Here is a 24,356-nt window from a genome sequence, read left to right on the forward strand (position 1 = left end):
TTACAGAAATACACTTTATTTAGCCTCTTGTGTATGTTTTGAAAGTTAGGCAGATAGTAAATAGCCAGAAACAAGCAATGCTTGTCTATTAAAACATACTATAAGCCGGGCGGTGGTGGTGCACACCTTTAATCCCAGCACTTGGGAGGCAGAGGCAGTCGGATTTCTGAGTTCGAGGCCAGCCTGGTCTACAAAGTGAGTTCCAGGACAGCCAGGGATACACAGAGAAATCCTGTCTCGAAAAACCAAAAAAAAAAAAAAACCAACAACAGCAAAAAAACATACTATAGATGTCTGGTATGGGATAAGAGGCTGCTTCACAGTAGGTGATTTTGATTTGCCTTGTACACTAGCAGAGAGTGACCTCTGCCAGCTGCAGATAGTTTGATTCTGGGAACTCCAGAGAAGGATATAAATGGGAGAGCCCCGAGAGGGCCTGTGGCAGCCACTGATCCCCCTGATGCTGCTTGTTTGTCTTGTTGCTGCATTTGCTGTTGCATTTGCTATTGCTGGTTTGCAGGACTGCTGAATATTTTGACAAGGACGACTGGACTTATCCCAAGGACCCAAAGCCCCTAATCAGCAGGAAGTGGCCTATAAAGGTCCATGCCCTCTTTCCCCGAGAACCTTCTTTCTCTCCTACCTAGTGTCAGGGAGTTGAAAGAGGTAAGGGTGGAATAAGGGTTGGAAGGGAGATAGATAAGATAAGAACCCAATAAAATAGCTAAAAACAAAACTAAAACACCAATATCCTGCTGTAAGGCATTTTCTCAATTAGTAATCAATGGAAAAGGGCCCAGCCCAGGGTGGGTGGTGCATCCCTGGACTGGTAGTCCTGGATTCTATAAGAAATCAGGTTGAGCAGCATTCCGACATGGCCTCTACATCAGCTCTTGCATCGAGGTTCCAGTCCAGTTTGAGTTCCTATCCTGACTTCCTCCAGTGATGGACTATGATCTGGAAGTGTAAGCTGAATAAACCTTTCTTCCCCAAGTTGCTTTTTGGTCATGGTGTTTCTTTGAAGCAATAGAAACCCTAAGACACCTTGGATCTGACCATAGGATCAGGCACTTCTGGTGTGTCAACATATTTACTGTCAGTTTCCTTCTAACCAGGCCTATTAACTTACCTACAGGTGAAAATTCTTTCATGACATTACCATGTGTGGTATAATGGGTTTCCTGAGCACTGAGAATGTACCTGGAGTTCTTTGACCCTCTTCTCACTTGGCTACTCAAGAGCTTCTGTCAGCCAGGCTTCTCCCTGCATATTTTTTTATCATCTCTTTCCTAATAAAACAGTTTCACATGAGTTCCCCAAAGAAAATATATAGAACGAGTGGCTGAGAGAGAGAGAGAGAGAGAGAGAGAGTGAGCTATGTGCAAATGCTATGCACAAAAATATTTAGTGTCAGTAGAGAATTTTAAATATTGTTTTGCTTCAGTCATCTTTTTAGATGTGGACAGAAAAAAATACATCAAAAATGAAAGGGCAGACAAAAGACTTGTGACTATGAGAGTATTCATAGCTCCACTGAGAAAGAAGGGGCTACAAACATACAGAAATTAAACAACCAGGAAGAATTCAAGAAACCTGAGACAAAAAAGAGACAAGTCCCAGGCTGAAAGACCACTAAGTACCTGGTGCAATGAATTCAAAAGCAGAAAGTTCTTATCCAAGGTGTTAGCATAAAGTTCTAAGATCTAAAAGAGAAATCTTCCTATAGGAGGCAAATCTTACATCGCAAAGGGCTCTAAGTCAAATGAAATCAGACTTCTCCATAGCACTACAAAATACAGCTTCAAATTTCTAAACAACTATTCCAGCGTGGAAAGCTCTGTCCCACTGTACTACAACAATACAAGAGCCATGGTACAGTACAACCCTCCCATGTGTCTCTTAAAGACATAAACTCCTGGGACATAAACTCTAGAACAAAATAAGAAAACAAATCAAGGAAGAAGAGAAGGACACAGGGCTGGGGACATAGCTTAGTGGGTACAGTGCTTACCAAGCACACATGAAGCCCAGGGTTTTATCCCCAAGACTGCATAAAAAACCAAACACGGCAGCACATGCATATAATCCTAGAATCTGTGCCTTGGATGCAAACTAACAGACCAAGTACTTGACCATTCTTCCTTCCACATACTTCAGGTAAATCTACTTATTCAATTTTAATAATTTTAATAATGATGAGGAAAAGGAGGTGGACTTAACTATGAGTGTAATAATGGGCCAGGGAGGCAGCCCAACAGAATTCAACAGACAACAAAAACACTTTCCCTACAAGTGCAAGGACTAGAGTTTGATGGCATTTGACCCATGTAAATGTTGAGTGAGTGGCAGGCTACTTGTAATGGCAGAGTTTGGGAAAAGACAGGAGATCCCTGGATCAAACCAGATTAGCCATATTGGTTGTGGGTTTAACCAAAAGACATTGCCTCAATGAGAAGGTAGAGAACAAAGGAAGAAGATTCCCTAACTATATACATACATTCTCATTCATTTCCCCCCCTCTTCCTCCCTCCCTCTGTCTCTCTCCCTCCCTCCCTCCATCTCTCTTTCTCTCTCTGGCACAGACAAGACCTCATATGCACACACACATGCAAACATACACATATATACAAACATTCATGTATATATACTACATACACATATACTTAGAAAATTTTAAAACCATTTCTGATAACAATAATTTAGCATAATGTATAAAAAAACATTGTCAATAGTATCAAACTGAACCCACAGTCATTTGGAACCTTTAACGAGATCCAATTTGAACCTTTAGTGAGATCACTCTAAACAAAAGATACTGAGATTCTGTACATGACTGAGAATCTGCCTACAAAAATGACCTTGACTGCAGTCAGCGGGAAGAGACAGGTGAGCGCTCCACTCTAAAGCAGGAGTCCAACTCTGAGAGAGAACATGAGAGCAGAGCAGTTTAGAGGACAAATGGTCTTCATGACTCATATTACCCCACAGAAAGCAAAGGAACTGTATGTGCAGTTCAAGAAACTCATCAAAAAGGCAGCCAACAGCACAGCAAACAGCAGCTGTTGGCCAGGCCTAGCAGCAGCATGGGTGATAATTCCCACCCTGGCTGCCACAGTCATGGTCGTAGCCCTGTCAGCACAGGACACTTGTACTGACAACAGAGGCAGTGGCACAGGGCATCCATCAGCTCTGTCCCAACATCAGCTGGTTCACTCTCATGTATACATGCACCTGATATCAACTAACTGCAGCAGGAGAGTACCCAGCACTGCAGCCAAATCACCACACAATTCTGCTCTTTCTATAGATACAGTTTTTCTTCACTTACAGTGTTATAATGAAATAAAATTTCCATTTCGATAGAAATAAAGTATATGTAAAGTAGGACACATTGAGGTCCAAAGTGAAGAAATATGTGATAAAAAACCAATAAAATTTAACACAGAAGTTATCACAGAACAATTCTCATCTTGTTCCAATAAAATAAACATTCCAACCCAATGTATCTTTAAAAAACAAAGCTGTACCTCTCAATGCAGATAGCTTCAAAGAAGTGTTTTCACCTGAGGAACCTATGGGCCCAGCACCGGAAATGTCACTCCAGAACTGGGCTCAACCTGCAGAACCTGCTGTCATCACTGGCGCACTACTGGTCATCACCAGGATGTGCCTCCTGAACCAGACAGTCTCCAAACCTGCTCTGCTTCTTGTCTGTACCCACACTTTAGCTACACAGCCATCCCACAACAACTGGCATCATCAACTGTTCTTGAAACACAATTTTTGTTGGCACAGTGGGCCAAGCCCATACATTTCCCAGATTTTGGGAACCCGAGGCAGGAAGATTCCAAGTTCCTGGTCAGCCTGTACTACACAGGAAAATCTATTGCAAACAAAAACAGTACTTTCATTCTAAAGAATGCCATCCCCATCAAGAGTGAATTTGAGTCTGCCTGGCACAGTAATAGCCTGTCCCAATACTATGTAAGTCCAACCAATCAGCAACCTCCTAAGTGGTTTCCACCACAGGACTGTAACTCTTCATGAAGTATCTCATACCATTAATGTGTGGATGGAACGATCTGGACAGGGAAGAATTCATTTTGTTCTTCTATACACAAATGAGAACCTGTAAAAACTTCATCCTGTAGCTGAACCCACAGTTGCTGCTGAAGAAAAAGCTGTGTCACAGGAAACCACCAGCATCCTTAGCAGCTCTGCAGCACCACAGCCCTCTTCTCTTAAGCTTCTGAGTCTGCAGTCCTGAACTGGCAGCAAAATGGTGAACTCTGGGGCTGCCTGTCCTCTTCTAAGGCTGAATTTCAAGGTGAAATACCCAGTGTTGGTTCCAAAAGTATTTTCTTTCTTCTGATTTAAACCAAAAAGCCAAGCTGGATAAGTTTTTTTTTTTTTTTTTTTTTAATTACTTCCCATCTACTGTCTTACCTCCCCATCTTCTTCTGAAACCCTTCTTACAAAGGAAGCCATGGAAGAGAATGGACACAGCTGAGGACTGAAACTGTGCTAAATGGTTAATTTTACCTAGAACAAAAGTGCTCCTGACTTTCTGGCAGAATTCAAATAGTCTCTATTTAAAGTTATTTAGATCACTATAGATTAAGTCTTGGAAAAAAAAACATAAAAATACCATTTCACAGAGAGATCTCTGTGAGGAAGAGTCATTAGACAACACAACCTACATATGCCAGTCCTGCTCTTTTCTCAGAAAATTCAATTCTCAGAGAATATTAAATATTTAAATAAATGAACTAAATGAGAAAACAAAAAAAAAAAAATGGACAGCTTGAAAAAGAATAAAAGCCAATAAGATGGCTCTGTGGGATAAGGTACTTACTGCCAAGCCTAAAGACTTGAGTTCCAGTCCCCAAACCCACATGGATGGAAGGAAAGAACTGATTCCATGAACTGTCCTGACTCCACATATGTGATATGGCACACATACATATATACATACACAAAATAAACAAATATGTGTAATTTTAAAAAAAAAACCCACTACTTCTAGAAATTAATAAGAATGATTAAGACAAAGCTAAATGAATGAAACAGATTAAAGCTAAAAGACTACTAAAGAATTTTTTCATCATTAAGAAATGAAAAATATTAAAGAGACACAAGCAGACAAGAATAAAATGGCATGGACTCCCTGAAGACTATTCACATCCCAGAAAACAGAGAACATAAGTTACATGTGAGGAGATAAAAGTTGGGCATTTTCAAAACTAAAGGGCTAAAAAGATGGCTCAGCAGTAACAAGCACTGGTTGCTTTTCCAGAAAGCCAAGTTCAATTCCCAACACCCATAAGGCAGCTTACAAGCATCTGTAGATCCAGCCCCAAGGATCCGATGCTTTCTTCTGGCCTCCCTAGGCACCAAGCATGCAAGTGGTACACAGACACTCAAGCTGGCAAAACACCCACACACTGCCACACACTCCAGTCAAGTCTGCTTGACAGGCTGAAAAGCCTGGAAGCACTCACAAGGAAGAGTTTCACGGAAACTCACCTCCTGGAGCTTTGGCGTTCTCATTTACCCATATACTCATATACTCATATACCCTATCCCCACGTTAGTCTGGTGTATGGAACCACGTGCTCTCTTTTAGTATTATTTTATTATAAATGCTTTTTAAGATTAAATTCTGATATAGTTAAGTCTCCCCAGTGTTCCAAGGTCCCAGAAGGACAGAATGCAGTAAGGAAATTACCTATTCAGTAACTAATTAAACATTATAAAAGACGGAGCCAGTAGCTCAGAGCTGGTCTGTGAAGTATTTACTAAGGACAGTAGCAAATCGCACCCAAACAAGGGAATACCATAATAGAGCTAGGGAATCCCACTGAGACAGAGATCTTCTCTACAGCTAGGTATAGCAAGCTTCATATTAGAAGCAAGTTGGTAAATTCTTCTGTAGACCCAGGAAATAGGGGGGTTGGGGTATTGCAGTATTCATGAAAGGTCTGCTAGTGCAGAACCCCTGGAGGTGGGTTTAACAATAGACTAGTTTACACCTGGCTCCCTTCTTTGTGGCAGCAGCCTGGTCCCCGCCTTCTTTTGATGTATACATTCCTTTTATATTGCGGCACTGTAACTTGGTGGATTGTATTTTGCCTGGTTTCTTGTTATTTCTTCGGTATAAAAGGTTTGATGCTCGACCTGACAAAATACATTCAGATTCTACACAATCTCACATGTTGGTCTGTCACCCGCCGACACCTTGCCCACCTGCCCCAGAGATTCGTTCCACACAGACAAAGGAACCCAGAGAGTCTGCGGCAGCACATATTCAATAAAATAAGTTTTTTTTTTTAATTTTAAAAAGAAAATTATTTAAAAATAAAACAGATGAAAGATTTCAATCTAGATTAAAGGATCACAATACACACAAAGTAGTATAAATAGAAGAAACATTACACATGGACTTGCTATAATAAATTTCAAAATAAACACAAAGAAAGGATTTTAAAGTAGCCAGAAAGACAGGTGATCTCTACAACTGGATCTCACTAGCAATAAGAAAACCCAGGTGACAGCATGATGCTGTCCTCAGCGTAATGACAAAATGAGTTGTTGACCAGCATTTCATAGCCAGCAAAATTACCATTCAAGAATGAAGATGAAATACTGATATTACTGTCCCAGCAAAATATGCATGTACACACACACACCCCAACACCAACAATAACAACAACAATGACAACAACAATGACACTAAGGAGAGAGGAAGACCAAGAGTAAGAGAGTGAAAATGTTGAAAATAGCAGCATGTAGAAATCAATAATGGCGTTTTCTTAGAAAACTGGTAATCAATCTATGAGTACACGCCACCATACCACAAGGATACTTGATCAACTATGTTCACAGCAACTTTAATTATAATAGCAAGAACCTGATGTCCCTCAACTGAAGAATGGAGAAAGAAAATGTGGTACATTTACACAATTAAAAACAATGATATCATGAAATTTGTCGGCAAATGGATGGAACTAGAAAAAAAATCATCCTGAGTGAGGTAACCCAGACCCAGACAGACAAACATAGTATGTACTCTCTTATAAGTGAATATTAGTCATAAAGTACAGGATAATCGTGCTATAATCCACAGAGCCAGAGAAGCTAAGTAATAAGGAGTGCTCAAAGGGGGATACATGAATCTCACTACGAAGGGAAAATAGAATAGACATCACAAATGTCTGGGGGAAGGGTCTTGGTGTGGGATGAGGATGGAAACAGAGGGGATCAGGTGTGAAAGGATGGAGGGAAAGAGAACTAGGAGAAGCAACTGGAAGGGAGGGGAGCATCTCTGAGACAAGCTAGAAACCTAACACAATGGAAACTCCCAGGAATCTATGAGGGTGACTCCAGCTAAGACTCCTAGCAATGGGGGGTATGTAATCTGAACTGGCCATACTAGGCATGTAACTAGGCAGGACTTCCAGTGGAGGAATTGGGACACCAGCCCAGCTACAAAACCTTTGACCTATAATTTGTCCTGCCTACAAAATGTGCAGGGGTGAAGGTGGCATAGAAATTATAGGAGTGGCCAATCAATGATTGGTCCAACTTGAGACCCACACCATGAGAGGGAGCCCACCACTGACAATGACTACAGAGCCAGGACTCACAAGTTAGATAGCCCAGAGACATAGGATAGAACCTAACACGAATGGCCCAAAAAAAAAAAAAAGTCAATGAAATTATTCCACTATAATCATAGACTGGTGGCTAGTCCAATTATTAGAGAGGCTTCAACCTAGCAAATGATGGAAACAGTCGTAGAGACCCACAGCCAAACACTAGGCTGGGCTTAGGGAATCCTGCAGAAGAGGGTAGGAAGAATTGTAGAAGCCAGAAGGGTCCAGGATAACCCACAGAATCAACTAACTTGGGCTCCTAGGGGCTCAGGGACTGAACTGCCAACCAGGAGCCTTCAAGGGACTCACGTAGGCCTCTACACATATGGAACAGTGGTGTAGCTTGGTCTTCCTGTGGGACTCCTAACAGTGGGAGCAAGGGTTGCCTCTGACTCTGTTGCCTGCTTTTAAGTCCCTTTTCTCCTACTGGATTGCCTCATCTAACATTAATAGTAGAGGAAATGTCTAGTCTTATAACAACTTGATATGCTATGGCTGGCTGATATCCATGGGAGGCGTGCCCTTTTCTGAGAAAGATGGAGGAGCAATAGATGGGGGTAGAGGGGAGTGAGAGGCTGCAGTCAGCATGTAAAATAAATAAATAAATAAATAAGGAATAAATATAATATTTATATAATTTATATAATTAAATGTAGTCTTCAATTATATAGAGAAATAATATAATAAAGAGAAATATTACAAAGTATAACAAGAAAACAGAAAACAACAGGCATAATGTCTATGAATAGAGGAATCTACTTTGCTATTTTTCTGTTTGTCTCCTAGTTTTTCTTTCTTTCTCTACGTATACAAATATTCTTTTCCACAGGCACATCACATCTTCTTGCACTCAGGAACACTATACAAATCCCTACACAAAAGCTGAGAGTCATTTTGTGCAAGCCACCACCAAAAGGTACACACTGTAGGCCAGGTTGGTGGCACACGCCTGCAATCCCAGCACTCAGGACGCTGAAGTAGAAGGATCACAAGCCTGTACAAGGCCATGAAGGTTATATTGTGAGACTCTACCTCAAGGGGAAGGGAGGGTATACTAACTGTGAAGAGTGCTGGGTAGAGCAGGGAAGGCTGCTGTTTGCAGAGTAAGAACTGAGGTGGCAGTGGCTTTGAACAGAGATCAAAAGCACTTCCAAAGTACTGATTGCAGGGTCACTAACTAATCTTGCTTTTTTTTTTTTTTTTTTTGCAAATGCCAAAAATTTGGCTTAGCTGTATAATCATTCAATATAAAGAGACTACATAAATGTTCCAATTAAGAGGTAGACAGCTACGAAGGCTGGAGAGAGAAAAAGGACCAAGAGTGTATTAAGTAAAACTAATACAGGGGCCATTGGTTCTCTATGTAACCTTATCTGGTCAGGTACTTACTATGTAGACCAGGCTGGCCTCAAACTCATAAAGCTCCATCTACCTTAACAGTTGGGATTAAAGCACCACACCCACATGAAAAATTAATATTCCTGAATATAAACTACCTAATCTTACATTTTATTATAAAAGATTAACAAATGAAGATTCAGAAGACAAAAATATAGATGTGTGAAAAAAATGTATACAAGTACATAAACTATAGTAATTATGTTACTAAATAAGAATATGCATATGTATCATTCTAATAAATAACTGAATGAAAAAACAAGCAGGAAGTAGCAGGAGAGAAAGTTCTTCCTCACACTAGGAGAAGATTAACACAGAAAGAAATCTGGATGAAAAAACCCACAATTCAAGTCTAAGACTAATGAGCTACAGAAGAGTTTAACTAACTTCAAAGAGAAAAGCAATGTGTGGCAGACACCAATTTCACCACAGTTCCCAATGTCATCACTAACAGATAACAAACTAACACTATATGGCTACTATTATGTTAAACTGTGAAGAACAGAAATATTTTTGGTTTTTATAGTTGTCTAAAGTTTAAAACTGAATATAACCATGAGGCAACTACAGAGAAATACACATAGGAATATTCTAGAAAATAACTGGTGGGTACCCTTCAAAGACACTGATGTCAAGAACAAAGAGAGATTAAGGAACTATTCCATGTCAAGAGTCTGAGATGGGGCTGGTGAGATGGCTCAGTGGGTAAGAGCACCCGACTGCTCTTCCGAAGGTCCAGAGTTCAAATCCCAGCAACCACATGGTGGCTCACAACCATCCACAACGAGATCTGGCGCCCTCTTCTGGAGTGTCTGAAGACAGCTACAGTGTACTTACATATAATAAATAAATAAATCTTTAAAAAAAAAAAAAAAGAGTCTGAGATGACAGCTAAATCCAGGATGGCTGTGGATGAGGTATGGACAGAGAGAACAGTAAAGCACCAGAAAGACAACCAGGACTTGCTACACCGAGTTTGGTCACCACTGCACAGGCAGACAACTTGAGAATTCCTAAGAGAAAAGGAGAGAAGGGCCTGGCTCCTGCTAACATATAGCAAAAAGCCTCTAACAAAGAGCAGACCGCAGATCCTAATACACTTACACTTCTCTGTAAGCTTGAAATCATATAGCAATAGAAAAATTGGAAAAGTAGAAAAAGTGTTTCAAATAAATACCCCAGAAAAAAAGACCTTTAATATGTAAGAGCTTTTGGAAGTGGAAGTTAGAGCATGCCCTGGGTCTGATGCCTACCATGACAAAAAGAACAGGCAGGCTGAAGTAGAAAAGAAAGGAGAAAGGGGAAGTACTGGGTATATAAATGTTTTAAAAATATTAATGTCTAACAGATTAATGGGTAGCAGACAATTTGTAGCCATTTCATAAAACAAAATAATGAACTTTACAAGGAAAAGAGAAAAACAAGTCAGCTTCACTAGTAAGTACATGACAATGAGATCGTTTTTTCATAATCAGTAATTTTCTTTTTAAAAATTGGCAAAGACTTTCTAAAATGACCATCTAATGGGAGTTAGAGGTAGGAATAACTAGTTGGCCAGTTTCAGAAAGGTGGTTCAGCAATATGAATCAGTAGCCTTAAAAACACCTTCATCATTTAAGTTTGTGCTCTCTTAAAGAAATCATCTAGACTGTGGATTGAAACTCACACTCAGAGCCACGCATTAGAAGCTGAAAAGATGACTCAGTGGGTGAGAACTCATGTGCTACAAGCATGACGACAGCTGGACAGATTCCCTCCAGAGTCCTTGAGAGAACATATGTAGCAGGAGCCCTGGCATCCTCCTCTAGCCCCGGGAGTGCAATACCTGCTCCACACATACACTCACACACATACTACATACAGACACACTCCAAAAATAAAAGACATTCACCAAAGGGGATTTACAGTAGTAAAATTATTTAGAACAATCTACATGTTTGCAATATGGAAATTAGGGTATAACCACAACATCAACATCCTATCACTAAAAGATATTAAAATGGGAAAAGGGTTGCAAAAAAAATATATCAAGAGGTTAAAGTTTACAAAATGGGTATTCTGGATGATCTTAAGAAAAAGGGACTCATTAAAGTCTAGATTTTAAGAACTAAAAGTAAGCAATCAAGGAAGATATTAATGGGGTGAAAATCTGGTCTAGCCTCCTGCTATGAGATCTAATTTGCTTGCCCCTTCCAACCAGCTCAGGCAAAGGTGACATTTCTCACCTGGGGTGGTCCTCCCCACCTGCCCATTTTGCTCCCTCTGCGCCTTAAGGCTTACACCTTTCTCAGCTACATTCAGGAATAACTGGCTGCTTCATATTTACCTATGCATCCACATCACTTCTTACATGCCAAAGAAATGGACTCCAGATATTATACTAAAGATGCCTTAAATATGGCAAATAGAAGCTTCTTTTTTTCCCCCTGCTTCTTTCAAATAAAAACATTAAGAAAAATAATCCCTGAAGTGTTCTTTCCTAACCCAAATCCCCAAGGCAGGCTCTGAACAGAACAGACAGCACATACCTAATTAAGTTCTGTGAAGTGTCATCTGCTCATTTTCATGTCAAAAGACATTTAACCATCTAATCACTAGCCACCACCCCAAAACACACCCATCTGTATGCTGCAGTGCCAGCTCTGCCCTACCTACCGAGTCTGACTTCCACTTAACACTTTCCACCTTACTAGGATCCTGAGTATAGTGGTCAGGGGAGAGGAGCAAGGCTGGGAACAATGACAACCAGACAAGGAGTAGGATGACCTTAATCTAGCAGAGGGCCAGGGACAGTCATCAGTACATCAGTGGTCATCAACAGTAGTGACTTTTGAGGCATCTTTGCTTGCCATGGCTTTGTAAGTGCTATTGGCAGTTTATAAGAGGCCAAGGATGCTACTGACATCCTACAATGCACAAGGAAGCTTCCCACACAAAGAAAAGTTACGATCCAATTGGAATTGGCAGCATCCAATTCCAATTCATCAGGAAAAAGACAGCGCAGGGTTAGGACAGCTGTGCAGTTTAGGACCTCTAAAACACACACACACACACACACACACCTAAATCAGATGCTACAACAGGGTGGAAGAACTGTTCCTTTGAGTACCAAAATTCTATCTCAGGCACGAGAAACACAACAAGAGTGTTATGTATGCCTTCTCTTGGCGTTATCTTGTGTTTCTTCAAACGCTACCTCCAAGCAGCAACAGTGAGAAGATAACAACTATCAATGCTGCCCAGGCAGCAAACACCTCTGCAGAGCTGGCAAAGCCCCACAGAGTGATGACAAGTTGAGCTGAGTATCTCATCAGGACAGAAGGACTCATGCACAAGCCCAGCTTTGGTCAGTCGGGGGAAAGGTGGCAAGTATTGAAAGGCCAGTCAAGGAGATAGCAGTGCTGTTCCCAGGAGAATCGTCAAAAAGGACAGAAGATCTACAGGAGTAGAACTGTAAAAACTGGTAACATAATACTCAGCCTGAACTTCCACCCAAACCAGACACAAGCAAGAAAGCACTTAAGAACACACAGCTACACTGTCACAGTTTAGTTAATATCATGACCACTGAATCACACAGCAGGTTCTCCTTACTTTGTTTTTATTGAGTCATAATTTCCTCCGATGAAGGCCAAATGGCTGTGAAGTCCTTAACTCTGACCTACCACCCAAATATCATTTGCATGTCTAACATAACTTTTGTCCCCAGTATTAGGGAGTATTTACAGCTTAAAGTGACTCATTTCAACACTAAACAGAAAGACCATTAGAAACGTGCCCATTAGAAAGTCAGCAAGGGTCGGGCAGTGGTGGCACATGCCTTTAATCCCAGCACTTGGGAGGCAGAGGCTGGCAGATTTCTGAGTTCGAGGCCAGCCTGGTCTACAAAGTGAGTTTCAGGACAGCCAGCGTTATACAGAGAAACCCTGTCTCAAAAAAACCAAAAAAAGAAAAAGAAGAAAGTCAGCAAGGTAGTATATACATTATTCCTAGCAGTGGAACAACTGAGGTGGGAGTTCAAGACCAGAAGAGGCTACAAAACTCCATCTTGTCTTTAAAAAAGAAAAGAGCAGTAAGACATGAAGCTGGGACTGTAGAACAGTTGGTAGAGCAAATGCTTGTTTCACAAGCTTGAGGCCAGGAGTCCAATCTCCAGCATAGCTAAGAAACAAAAACACAGAAATGTGTTCACTGTGATGAATCAATAGAGCCTCCATCAATCAGAACTTATGAACAAATTTTAATGAAAATTTAACTTCAGCCCTGAAGTTTCTCTCACATCATCTGGACTTCCAACTCCTAGTCTTTTTCTCTTCTCTAGGCTGTGAGATGTCCTTTGTCCTGAATAGTGTTATACCTGGCCCTTTATGTCATACAATTATGAATGGATGACAAGACCATTGAGTCTGATCCTCAGGACTGACATGGTATGAGAACTATCCTCTTACCTCCACAAGAGTACCCTGGTACACACACACAAACACACACACAGGTACATACACACACAGAGGTACATATACACACAGGTACACATATACACACACAGGTGTACACATGCAGGTATACACACAAGTACAACAGAGACACACAGAGATACACACATAGATATATACACAGGTACACATACACAATGAGGCAGAAAGAAAGGCAAGACCTGACAGTGCACAAGCAGCCACTTGGAAAAACTGCAGGTGAACTGGAGATTCTGGGTCCTGCCCTCAGAGTTGTACCACACAGTAAAATATTATGTAACAGAACTGCAATCTCTCAAAGTTTTGTGGTGAATTTTTTTTTAAAAAGGTGGTAAGTTTTTAAAAATTACATTTTGTAATAAATTGCATTTTTATAATTACTCTTCACTACAATAAATACCTAGGTCAAATGTCAATAGCTAGTGTGTGCTCTTATACATAGAGTCTAGCCTACAATAACTCAGTTAATTTCACAAGGACCCCTATGGAAGGAGTATAATCCCCATGTCACTGACAAACCCAGGTCAGAGGTGGTATGGTAAAATCACAGTCACCAGTGACACTAGTCATCCTTCCAAACATATTCCATCTGGTTAAGTCCTAGAACATTCCTAATAATTGTCACAATGGGGTTAAACTTAAGGCTTCTAGTAATTCTTTAAAGTATTTGTACTTAAAATAAGTTCAGCTATGGCATGATGCACTGAGAGAAGCCTAGTTCAAGACAGCTTCATATTCTCAAGCATTTCCTAGAAGTTCTTCTAAGACAGAGATCTGTACTGTGAACTGACAGCCATGAACAAGACAGAGATCTGTACTTTGAGCTGACAGCCATGACTGGAAGGGACTCTGGACGGCCTTCTTCACACAGAGAATTGTGTGCTGTGTGTCCCAAGAAGAATGAAATAGTCTGAGAAGAGGAACAGCTGGGGTCAATGCTTTCCACTCACTACAGTTCACTATTCCTGAGCAATTAATGAGATTGTATCTTCCCGTCTTCTTCCAATTATGTTAGATGTCATGTGGGTAAATCCTGGTCACTACATTGTAGGGAAGTGATGTCAAGTCTGGCTTGGAATGTCTTTCAACATTCACCTGAGACCCTCCACGTAACTCTCTGCCATCTTGGCATAGCTACAAATGGAGGAGACAAGACCAACTTCTGTTGGATTTTGCATTACAAAAATATGTAGTTGTTGCTATTGTTACTACAATACCATATAACAGATATTTTTCAAAATGGTGGGTGTAAACAAACCATTATGTTCCAATTCACTGGTCTGAGGTGAGGAAAGCACAGAGAAGGCAACACAATGGCAAGTGTTGTCTGGGGAAAACATAAAATTTGCATTTGAAGAGTTAAATTGAGACAAAATTACATAACAAAATTTTTAATGAGATGGGATATAGTCACAGACTCCTAGGTGACTCTGTGATTCAACAATAGGTCACTGATTAAATATTAATTATTGATTTCACTAAAAATAGGATTATAACGAAACTCAAGAGTAGAGGAAAGGTAACTGAAGAGTTTAAGATGTCCAAGTCCTCCAGTATGGAAATTAAAATGTTATGTATGAAGCACCTACATTTCATTAATGTACATTTCATTAATGTACATTAACATAATAACATAAAGACAGACAACTCCACTACCCAATACAAATCCTCAACAGACCTATTTTCAGGGCTCTATAATAATCATCCCACAAATGTTTAAATATCTATATACAAGAATGGCCACTGCACCACCATTATAAAGGGGGAAAACTGGAGCATACTAAATGCCTCCCAATAGAAGAAGACAGGAGTGAGTTATGTATGGCAGTATCCCCACCATCTTCTCCCCATAATTTTTCTTCTTCGCGATGATGTTTTACTATGAGGCCAGGCTGGCATTGAATTTCCAACACCCCACTCCCCCCCCACTGACCCCACATACAGTGGGTCACTGTATGTAACATCATGGTGGATCACTGTATGTAACATCATGGTGGATCACTGTATGTAACATCATGGTGGATCACTGTATGTAACATCATGGTGGATCACTGTATGTAACATCATGGTGGATCACTGTATGTAACATCATGGAGGATCACTGTATGTAACATCATGGTGGATCACTGTATGTAACATCATGGTGGATCACTGTATGTAACATCATGGTGGATCACTGTATGTAACATCATGGTGGATCACTGTATGTAACATCATGGAGGATCACTGTATGTAACATCATGGTGGATCACTGTATGTAAGCCCTGGAGAAACTGCTACTGTTCCACAGTCTCCCTTGGCCAGATATGGAGACTCCAACTCCCCACAGCCACACCAACCCTTTTTATATCTATCTTTTAAAAATGTTAGTAATTCTAGTAAGTGTGATGTGTTATTTCACTATAAATGGGGTGGGGATTGAACTCTTGGCCTTGTGATTTCGACCCAAGTTAGACTTCTGATTATATCCTAGATCTTCACTGTAATCTTTATTTGTGTTTCCCCCTTCAGCATTGTGTGTGTGTGTGTGTGTGTGTGTGTGTGTGTGTGTGTGTACCGGTCAGTTGTTTGTCTTATCTAAAGACATACCCATTTAAATCCTGTGCTTACTTTCTGGTAGAGCTTTCTCTTTATATTGTTAGGCTGGCATGCAAGTGGTAGAATCAGATAGTATAAAGTACTTACTAATGTCTTGCTGATGCGTAAGAAGAGTTCTTTAGGCACACCAACACTGAACCTTCATTAGATAACAGATTTTCAAATACTAAACACCAGTGAGCATACAGGCAGTAGAACAGGAACTCTCTAACACTGCTAATAGGAAAGTGAAACAGTCCAACTGCATGAAAACACAACTGAGCAATCAAGAGTCACTGGTGGTCCCTGGTACTGCTACATTCAACCAGCTTCAGCATCAGGCTACAATCTCACATCAGACATACAACCAAAAAAAAAAAAAAAAAATCCTACATGCTCAGGTACTCAGGCTGTAACACAAAAACACAAACAATATGAAAGGCCAAGACATTATGTCCTCACTCAGTACGTATGTGTGCGTGTGTATGTGTATGTATGTATATACACACATATATCTAAATATATGCATATATATACACATATACGTCTATAAATGGGATATATATGTCCATATATATCTATCTATAACTATCCAGATAGATAGATAGGTAGATAGATATAGATATATAGATATAGATAGAGATGGAGATAGAGATGGAGATATCCAGTGAGAATTACCTATATGGACTCCAGAACCAAACTTAAAAGAATAATCACAAACTTTATCAAACATTTCAAAGGAGTTTAAAAATGATGGGAGAGGGCAGTTCCACAAATTTAATAAGGATTCTAATATATGCCTGAGTGATAGCCAAGAAAACATAAATATATGACTGAATGAAATGACAATGACAATTCAGGATTTGAAAACTGGATTCAGTAAAGAGCTAAAAACACTGAGAGCATGAGCTGAAATGAAACTCAGTGGCATGACTGGAGAACTCAGGGGAGGGCCTGGGAAGTAGAATCAAAGAGAAGGGGGGTGGCCCGGACTTGAAGATGGAGAAGATTTGAACTACTCAAGCAAAAACTATGAAAAGTTAAAAAAAAAAAAAAAAAACAGATGAAAAGAACAGCTGGACACCTTGAAAAGTCATCTAATTATAGGCACAGATGAAAACAAAATTCCAGATCAACTACACAGACCAGATCTTCAACTAGATCACAAAACAAACGTCCCCAAATTGAGGAAAGACATACTCAAACCAAGTAGACATGACCAGAAAAGAAACTCCCCACCGCAGATTATAGTAAAAGTGTTTAATAGACATAACAAGAAGAGTGCACTGGGAGAAAGAAAGGGGGAGAAAGCATACATCAAACATAAAGGAAACCCATCAGAGTTAGAGTCTAATGGAAAGTTTCCAAAGCCACCAGAGCCTAAAGCAATGTTCTTCAAGTTCTAATAGACCATGGATGGCAACCTAGAATATTGTCCCCAACGAAACTAGCAGAGTTGAAGGACAAAGAAAAACTTTCCACTATACAAATAGGCTTAAAGAAATTACTTCCAAGATGAGAGAAATGGCCCAGCACTTTAGAATCGGATGCTCTTCCAGAAGACCATGGTTCAATTTCAGGCACTCACATGGTGATTCATACCTCTCTGTAACTATAATTACAATGGATCCAGTGCACTCTTCTGGGCTCTGCAGACACCAGGCACACACACAGTGCACATATATGCAGGCAGACACTTATACAAATGAAATAATAAATTCATTTCCAACAAACTAGTCCTAGAATATACTAAAAGCAATACTTAGGACTGAATAAATGAATAAGCACATCCAAAGGAATATAGAAAGAAAACAAATGAAGCTGTAGTACTAAAACACAAAATAGAACTAAGACATGAATAAAACAAATGAAAAACCCTCCTCAAAATGACAGTCATCAACAAACTGTCTTAATGGTGATTTAAAGAATTAAAGTAAGTTAAGTAATAACTTTAGGTATTAGTAACCCCAGTTCCCAATTGAAAGACGCAGGTTTGCTGAGTGAATTAAGAAACAAGATCCACCTATCTTCTGCCTACAAGAAACACATCTTAATTTCAAAGACAGGAGCCACCTTAAAGTGAAAGAATGGAAAAAATATATAAGCTGCTTAGTTTTTTGTCAACTTGACCCAAGTTAGGGTCATTTAGGAAGAGAACCTCTATTGAGAAAATATTTTCATCAGACTGGCCTGTGGACAAGTCTGTGGAGCATATTCTTAATTGATGATTGATGCAGGAAGCCCTAGCTCACCGTGGGCAGTGCCACCCCTGGGCAGATGGTCCTGGATGCTATAATAAAGCAGGCTGAGTAAGCCACAGGAAGCAAGCCAGTGATCAGCTTTTTTCTATGGCCTCTGCTTCAGTTCCTGCTTCCAGGTTCCTGCCTCAAGTTCCTGCCCTGACTCCTCTTCATGATAGACTTTAAGCCATAAGCTGAAAAGAATCCATTTTCTCCCGAAGTTTTGTTTTTGTTTTGTTTTGTTTTAGTCATAGAGCTATCATAGCAACAGAAAACAAACAAATACACCATTCCAAGCAAATGGGACCATGAAGCAAGCATCTCTACCCTGATAAGACAAAATAGACTTCAAATTAAAACTAAACAGAAGCCAACATCACCCTAACTGAAGAAAAAATAGAAGCAGTACATTAAAATCAAACTAAGATAGGCCTACCCACTAACCCTACTCCTTTTCAATATAGTGCTCAAAACACTAGCTAGAGCAATAAAACAAGAGAAGGAAATTAAAGGGGTACTAAGAGGAAAAGAAGTCAAATTACCCATTTGCAGAGGATACATGTGTGTGTGTGTGTTTGGTTTTGGTTTTCCAAGACAGGATTTTTCTGTGTAGCTCTGGCTGCCCTGGAACTCACTCTGTAGACTAGACTGGCCTCAAACTGAGATCCAACTGCCTCTACCTCCCATTGCTCAGATTAGAGGTATACACCACCACTACCTGGTTCAGTAGCTGTTCTGACACCGATAACAAACACTTAGAAAAGGAAGTTATGGACAAAATCCCATTATCCTCAAAGAAAATAAAATGTCTAGGAATAAACCTGACGAGGTGAAAGACCTCTACAGTAACAACTTCAAAACTTCAAAATTCAACTCTGAGGTTGAATGAGAAATACACTAAAAAAAAATGGAAAGATCTCCCATGCTCATATATTGGTAGAACTAATATTGTGAAAATGACCATTCTACCAAAGCAATTTACAGATTCAATGTAATCTCAATAAAAACCCCCTATGCTATTCTTTACAGAAATAGGAAGGAAACATATGAACCACAAAAGATCCTACAAAATAAAGCAATTCTGAGCAAAAAGAATGATATCAAAGGGATTGCCACTCCAGATTTCAAGATATATTACAGAGCTATCATAATACAACAGCATGATCTTGGCTCAAAAATAGACATGCAGATCAATAGTAAAAAAGAGAAGATCAACAAACATTCCTGGGAAAACGAGGACAATCCACAGGGAGAGGGAAGAGAAATAAATCACACAGGGCTAAGAGGCCATGTGCTTCAGAGGGAACTGTGGGAGCAGAGGGAGAAATGGAGAGAGAGGGGACATGAAGTCAATACAGTATTCACGTGGGACGTTACAAACAACGGGCTGTGGGCTGCAGACCAGTCACAGAGCAGTTGCCTGGTTTGTGTGAGAGCCTGTGTTCAATCCTCAGAAAGAAAAGTGAAGAAACAGAACATGGTAGAGGAAAAAGAGGGACGGAACTCCTGTGACAGAAGATGCCCTTCAAGTAGATGGCTCACCCAACAGTAAAGAGGGCTCTTTATCAGAAACTGGACAAAGGCCCTGCGCGCGCTACGCATCCCCCTACTACAGAACCACATCTGCGGCCCCCAACAGGGAAGCTTAACAAGAGAATCTATTCCATCCTGTCTGGGCCTTGAACTAATTTTCTCCTAATGCAAGTTTAAATGACATAGCCATGCTGGACTTAAAACTCACATTTAGCAACAAGAAGCAAGGAAAACTTGTCTTCAAATAAATGATAAATTTGTTTTTAGTTTAGGTACGTTCCACATATTTTGTGTTTACCTGAGATTCATATTTAATTGTGAATCGTGTGTTTCATCTGACAATCCTAGATGTAGGCCAAGACATGCAACACAATTTCCACACCCAGGGAAGAATCGAACAACCAAACCAAACACCGATAAACAGACAAAAGCCTCGTCTGCCTAAACTTAAAGAGAAGGTAAAGGAGGGAGTTGTCTTGGAAAAGATGATGTACCTCACCTGGGCGGCACAGACATTAGACTACTGACAGCCACTCCCCTCACAAAGGACAAACTTTTTAAAATGTGTTCTCTGCCTCTACCTTCCCACTACCAGGATCACTGTGCACCACCGTGCCCAGCGATTTTCCCTGTTAACATCAAAGTTCAGTACATCTCTTATCAATAAAGTCTCCAGAATCAAGAAGTTAGGAAAGTCCACATGGCTCTTTATTTTAACTTCCTCAGTAATTTCACACTTGGCATACCCTCATGCACTGCATCCAACAGGATATTTCGTTTGATTTTATTGAACATAGGGTCTCATACACTGAATCTCTCAAAAGGCAAAATTTTCTTGCTTCAGATTTTCAACATTTAGTTAAAAAAAAAAAGTGTCCACATCATTCCATGTATAGTTCATACATTCTTTTTCACAGCACGTGATTTGAGTATTCTAAATGAAGTATTCCACTCCCATTTTGAGTAACTAACCAAGCAAGTAGATGTGAAGTCTACTATATAAAAGCACGATTGCAGTCCCTCCTGGGGCTGATCAGAAATACTGGTGTTTTTTCCAAGAGATAAGTTATATACTTATCATTTCTCTAATTTCATAGCATATAATCAAACAAAATAAAGAAAAAAATAATGGGAAGGGCCATACTTCATACGTATCTTGAGACATCATCAAATTAACAAAAACATAAAACAAACGACAAAAAAAAAAAAACTCACTTCATAATAAATCTTGACAGCTGTATGACCACTGTGTGTCTTTACGTGGGGGAGACAAAGAAGCTGAAAAGGGCTGGCTTTCTTTCTTCCTTTGTTGGTTTTTTTTTTTCAAATGGGCTTTCAGAGAAGCTTGTTTTCTTTTTAAGGGAGGTTTAACTGCGTTAAAGACACGTGAGAAGAACGTGAGCCATTATAAGCCTCCCCTAATAAGTTCCCTATTAAAAAACTTGACTCAGATGAAGGAGAATCCAAGTGGATTCCAAAAAAAAAAAAAAAAAAAAAAAACATTTTTAAAGACGAGCAAATGGGCGGCGATTAAAATGCAAAGCAGCCTACCTACGCTTTGCCTCCAGCGCTTCTACTTGAGCAGCACCATCCAGACGCCACGTCAGGCACTCAGACACCAGGAATCCACACTTCCATCTCGGACGGACGCGGAGACTGAAGCAGAGGCAGGGAGGGAGGGCTGCCCGGTGCGCGCCCTCACAGCCCAGCCCGGGCAGGTCACAGCCCAGCCGGGGCAGGACTTCACCTGAGAGCGCCCGAGACTTTCGGCCGCCGGCCGATTGGGTGACCGGACCCCGCCCCGCAGCACGCGGCCTCTCCCCGGCCCGAGACCTCCGCGCACCCACCTGTCGCGGCCTCCCAGCGGCCACACCCCTGGTGGCCCGGAGCGCGCGGCCCCGCCACGCCGCACCTCGGCGCGAGCAGCTCAGGTGGGCCCGGAGCTCCACGCGCGGCCCGCTTCCTGCATGACCCGGGCCGGACGCAGCAGGGCCGCTGGGTCAGCGCGCAGCCTACACCACCCAGCGAGAGGACGCCGACTGACCGGTCACGTGACGCGCCGGTCACGTGCCCCGCCGCGCCTCGGGCTAAAAGCGTTGCTTTGACGACCTGGGGCGCTGGGAAGGCGGGGTGGCGGCGGCGGCGGCCGCCTGGTAGACTGGCGCTGGGTGAGGCTGTTGGTAGACTCCACCCGGCTTCACCTTCTCAGTGTAGAGAAAGGTAAACCTTCCGGTGCGCTAGCAAATGAAGTGGGAGCGAGAACTACGCGGTGAAACGTTTGTGTGTATGGACAAGCAGGGTTTTTCGTTGGTTTTTTTTTTTTTTCTCTCCCTAACCTAGAGAGATTCTGAGTGTATATGGTATGGATATGTAAATATGGTATTCATAATTTTTATGAGGATATTGCTGTCCATGTAGACAGATAAGTATTTGACTCTACTTTGTCTTCATTAAACTCATCCCTGATTATACCTGTACACTGGTGTTGTGACTTGTCCCCACCCCAGTACTGTTGGTTGGACCCAAAGATTCTCTCAGAAGCTATCATTCCTAGCTTTCACTGTTTCTTGCCATTCTAATTTCCCTAAGTCACATCTTACAGAAGGAGAGGTTTTGGCCACTGGCAGTTTTATTTATCCAATAATCTTTATTACACGGTACATTCAAGGTATTTTTTAATTCATGAGAGATTTGTAAGGCAATCCCTGCAGTACTCCACAATTTTCTATTGTCTAGAAGTAGGACTGTTGGTTTAGCTAATCAGGTTACTCAGCATACTCAAATATGCTGGTCAGTTTGCATACTTTGCTGTTTAGAGAGCAAACTGTCAGGAGACAAAACATCTGGATCCATGCAGCAAAGCAAAAATGGGTCCGTTCCTATAGATCACCTTGAAAGCAACATTCATCTAGAAGATGGAATGGTGAATTTTTTTTTCGTGCAGATTTTTGCAGTGGGAAGCAGCAGCTACAGCCTGAGAGAATCTTCCTGCCCTGGTGGCAGGCTTTCCTATAAGGCAGGACTAAACTTCCATTAGTGTCATACATGGGCAAGAAGAGTCAGTTAAGTGATTTGGGGGTGTGGGAGCCTGCCATCCTACTGTAGGAAGTGACAAAGACTTCCAAGTGCTAGAAGTGTCTGAGTAGTTGTGGAGCTGGAAAGATTTAGGCAAAGCTAGAGTCTCCTAACACAAGGATTCCCTACCCAAGAGATTTCTGAAGCCTCTCTTCATCTAAAACAAAGCTCAGAGTCCTGAGAGACCAACATCTTGCATCTGTCCAAACAAGGAAACAAACAGGAAGTGGGAAGAAACCTCTATACTTAGAAGGTAAAGCTGCTAAAATAAAGAAAAAAAGAAATTGCTTCGAGGTGACCATTTGCTCAGTCCAAGAAGCCTTGTGGCCTTTGGTAAAATCCTCCTGTCTGTGCTAAAGCGGACTTTCCCCTCCTAGATTGTAGATTATGGGATGACAAGTGAGGCATGAGCCAGGGGACCAATGTTACCCTAGAACTAGTCACACTCAACTCTTCAAATGGTTAAGCACAGATTTATCAGTTATGGGTTCCTTTCAAACAAAAGATGCTGTTACAGTCTATGTTAGTGTGCACGTGTAATTTCTGCCCCAGGAGGTTTTCAAGAGATCAGGAATTCAAGGTCAAGCCTAGACTACATAGTTGACCTTAAAAAAAAAAAGTGACAAAATATACTGCTGGTGTCTATGATCATAATGGCATTGAACAAGGTGAATTTGAAGTGTGAGGAATAACAGAAACAAATTAAGAGATGTATAGCTATATCTTAACTATGCTGTTGAAAAGCAACCCTTGAATCCGCACTTCCTGATTTTAAGTCTTGGACAGCTTTCCACAAGAACACCTGGGATAGCTTGTGAAAAAGGTTTCTTGTGGCTCGTGACTCCAGAGTCCAGTCCTAAATGACCTGACACTTCTCCTTCTTTGTAAAGACTCATTCTTCTAGAATGAGGTGTTTAGACAACTCTAGAATGGTAAAAAATCCAAAAGTGGGCATAGAGGAACATGCCTGTGGCCCCATCTATACCAAAGGCTGAGTGAGGCTGGACATCACTGAGTTGAATCAAGTCCTGAAGCTAGCCTGAACAACAGAACAAGACTCTGTATCCATCTATCTATCATATATATGTGTGTGTGTGTTTATGTGTAATATATACATATACATATGACCAACTAAAATCTTAAAACAATTTGTTGAAATCATTGACAGTGAGCTAGGGCGGACCTTAGGAGGTTGATGGATGCATGAGAATTTTTGAGTCTCTCTTTCATTGTTTTATAGACAGACGTGATGCTGGTTGTTTGAGAAGACAGTGTCACACAATTGACTCTTTGGATCTTCTTTGGTTGCAATTATGCAATTAACCCAGGGTTGTGCTATGGTCCAGCCACTGATGAGCAACAAGGCCCTGAGGACTTAGGTATCTAGATGAAGTACATTTACGTAC

The 24,356-nt window shown here is 40.9% G+C and overlaps 1 protein-coding gene across 6 annotated transcripts in view; it reads right to left on the bottom strand.

Annotated features, from left to right (window-relative positions):
- Marchf8 (membrane associated ring-CH-type finger 8) overlaps nt 1-22,127 on the bottom strand; it is a 69,332-nt gene extending 47,205 nt beyond the window's left edge. Inside the window, exon 1 of one of the 6 annotated variants that reach the window (XM_085840137.1) lies at nt 21,723-22,127. The gene's annotated coding sequence lies outside the window, so the exon portion shown is untranslated. Of the gene's footprint in view, nt 1-21,426 lie in introns of all 6 variants that reach the window. The other 5 variants (XM_085840136.1, XM_085840135.1, XM_021165886.3 and 2 more) reach the window with 5 other exon arrangements.
- Nucleotides 22,128-24,356: the final 2,229 nt, after the last annotated feature.

Source organism: Mus caroli, unplaced genomic scaffold (genome assembly GCF_978045245.1).
Source record: "Mus caroli unplaced genomic scaffold, Mus_caroli_1 scaffold_7, whole genome shotgun sequence".
NCBI lineage: Eukaryota > Metazoa > Chordata > Mammalia > Rodentia > Muridae > Mus > Mus caroli.